This window comes from Monodelphis domestica, chromosome 3 (genome assembly GCF_027887165.1).
Source record: "Monodelphis domestica isolate mMonDom1 chromosome 3, mMonDom1.pri, whole genome shotgun sequence".
In the NCBI taxonomy this organism is placed as follows: domain Eukaryota; kingdom Metazoa; phylum Chordata; class Mammalia; order Didelphimorphia; family Didelphidae; genus Monodelphis; species Monodelphis domestica.
Genome location: NC_077229.1, coordinates 80487785 through 80490988, shown reverse-complemented (window position 1 = coordinate 80490988; position 3204 = coordinate 80487785).

The window sequence follows — 3204 nt, the reverse complement described above, 5'->3', positions numbered from 1 at the left end:
CCGGGACTAGCAAAAACTTCCTTCTGTAGTTCTGCTCCCTGGAAGCCTCAGCTCTAGGACTTGCCTCTTTCCAGGAAGATAGTGGAAGAATAGGTTTGTCCTGGGGCGTCTAGGTGACTCAGTGCATAGAGAGGATTCAAATCTGGCTCAGATACTTCCTCACTGTGTGACCCTGGGCCAGTCACTTACCCCCACGTGCCTTGTCTTTACAGCCTTGGGACCTATCCTTCATGTAAGGGTTTAAAAAAGAAAAAGAGTGGGTTTGTCCAATCAAACTAATACTTGTTCAATCTTTCTTTCATTACTCTTCCTGGCACAAGACTGGGCCCTCGGTGAGAGACCTATCCTAACTTATGGCAACAATCGAATACATTTCCCAAATCTGTTCAAGGTAGGCCATCACCAGGCGATAGCCAATTGGACATCAGTTTACATTTTTAAAAAATCAACAAATTCGAAATCTCTCCAGTTGGTGGGAGCAAATGAGTTGGTGGGGAGAAGTGATTTCTGTGTTGGGACAAATTCATTAGCTGCCTCCCTGGCCTTATGTGCAAATGAACTATTCAAAGCTCCATTTGCAATAATGAAATATTCCATTTTATATTCTTTTAAAACTTCTAAAGTAGAATTGGCCAAATTGAAAAGGTTTAAAAACTCACTTCAAATTGCCAAGTGGCCCCCAAAATGGACAAGAAATCCAGAACTTAAGTTCTTAAGCTTCTATGAGAAGCGTTCCACAAACATTATAACCATTTAAACCTCAAGCCATGGATTTCAATCGGGAAGCAACTATCTCTATTTATCAACTTAGAGCAGTTACTCAGCTTCCCATTCAAAGCTTTCTCACCTCTGAACTACTCTCCTGCTCTCGCCTCTCTCTTGTTCTTACCCTTCTCCCCATTTATGGACTGCTCTGACCTATTTTTTCTTCGGGTGCATTCCTCGAGCCATTGGTTGAAGATTTCTCTTTCGTCTTCTTCAATCTCTCGGCCTGCTTCACTTAAAAAAAGACTACAAACAATATCCTTTCCTCATTAAATGAGCCCCAACTTGGCCAGCTTACTTTTGGATTGGACTTGGTCACTGTTTGCCATTTATCTAAATACTTGCTTGCATCAGTCCATACTTCGAAACCATGTAACTTGCGGCTCTATTTCTAGGTGGGTCTTCGGGCTGCTGACTGCCCCCACCTTTTTTGGGGGGGACAACAGATAAGCTGTTACCCATGTCCAATAGCGCCTGGGTGGCTACGGATGATTTAGCTCTGTGTACCCCACAGACACTGGCTAACAATCTCTTTTTTTTTTTTTAAACCCTTACCTTCTGTCTTGGAGTCAATACTGTCTATTGGCTCCAAGGCAGAAGAGTGGTAAGGGCTAGGCAATGGGGGGTCAAGTGACTTGCCCAGGTGTCACACAGCTGGGAAGTGTCTGAGGCCAGATTTGAACCTACGACCTCCCATCTCTAGGCTTGGCTCTCCATCCACTGAGCTACCCAGCTGCCCCCTCTAACAATCTCTTAACGAGTGAGTCACTCCCAAATACACGAGATGAAAGTCCTACCTCTGAGAGCCACTTACCTGGCCCTCTGCTAACCAGACTCCTGACCCAACCCCAAACAGGTTGTGTGAGGTACCTCAATTCTCGGGGTCCTCGTTAGTGGGAGGGGCTCAGGCAGCCGGGACTTTGGATCTCAGTGGGACCTTCATAGCTATTAAATAGTCAAAATCACTCTTTAATCAAGGGCAAAAGGAGTTCAGCACTAAAGGCCTCAGCGCTAATAGCTCACTCCCCGGGGACTGCACAGATTCCAAGGATTGAATTCTGGCTGCCCTGGTCACTGACCCCTGGGAGTGTCACTGACTCAGGATGGTCTTCTGAGGAACGAAAGAATTTGGGGGAACCTATATACCATTCTAGATGACCTGGGGGCTTAGAGTGAGAGGGACAGTTGATTGACTTTACAATGGTAAGAAAGGAAAATGAGGAGTTCCAGACAGGAATAACAGTGAGGGGATGATGCCTTACAATGGACACAAAAGGGAAAGACTCAGCCCAGGACTGGGCCACCTTGGTAATGGACCTTAGACTAGGGGGAGAAAGTGTAGGGTCAAAAGAGATACTTAACATTGGTTGGAATTAGCTGCTCCCACCCAAAACTACCAGGATGTCCATTGTCTGGCAAAGTGGGACCCTCCCTCAGGGAAAACTCTCCTGTGATAAGGGAAAAATCTGGATTTCTACCTCCCCAACTAAATAAACTGGAGATCTCTAGATTTCCATGTGGACAGTACAATAGTAATTGATATTACAACGTTTGCATTTGGGTATCTTAGCCAACAGACTTCTTCAGAAATATCTTCTGATAGAATAGATCCCTTTAGGAAATCAGATTCCTGAATTGTTTGTAGATATCCTTTTACAAAGTACACATTAACTATTAACATCTATAAACACTTGAGTAACAATATTTTACAGATGAATTTCTTTACTGCAGATTCTGGGGAAATTCAAGAAAGCTTTGAGCTATACTTCCAAGCTCAAGATCCAAACTTCAACTGTGATTAAATTAAGGCTACAAATACAAGCCATCTATCTATTAAATAAACTCACCTACTTCTCAAAAGTATGTTTTCTAATAATTTAAGAAATTTCAATTATTAAGGTTGTTTGAGGAAATGAAAACTTTAATTTTACAATTTGCATTATGTGCTGATTATGGGACTTTGTCACAAAGGAAAAGGCCCAACAGGGAAAATATTTCCTCATGTCCCAAGGGACACATAGTGAGGGCTTCATGTATAGACCAAAGCTATCTCTGGCTCATGCCATCATTGTATCACTCAAGGATTAACAGCCTAGATGGTCAGAAAAGGTTCATTCCCAGGTGAGCCCAGAATATGCCTCTGTAACCATCGCAGGACGTTCTCCGTCCTTGTGTACTTTGTCACCATTAGATCCCAGAAGCCTTCTTTTTCCTTAAAAGACAAGTCTCACCCATTTCAGCTGAGAGAAATTCTGCTTATCAGCAAAAAAGAATTTCCATATACCTCAAACAAGCTTTTCTGATCATTTACCCTCTCTAAGATTCCTAAAGCCTATGAGTCTACATTATAGCAGTTATTCTTACATAATTTGGCAATAATTAATTTATCACAATTTAGTCAGAAAACCTGAACAGGAATGTTGAATTCATTAGCTCTAC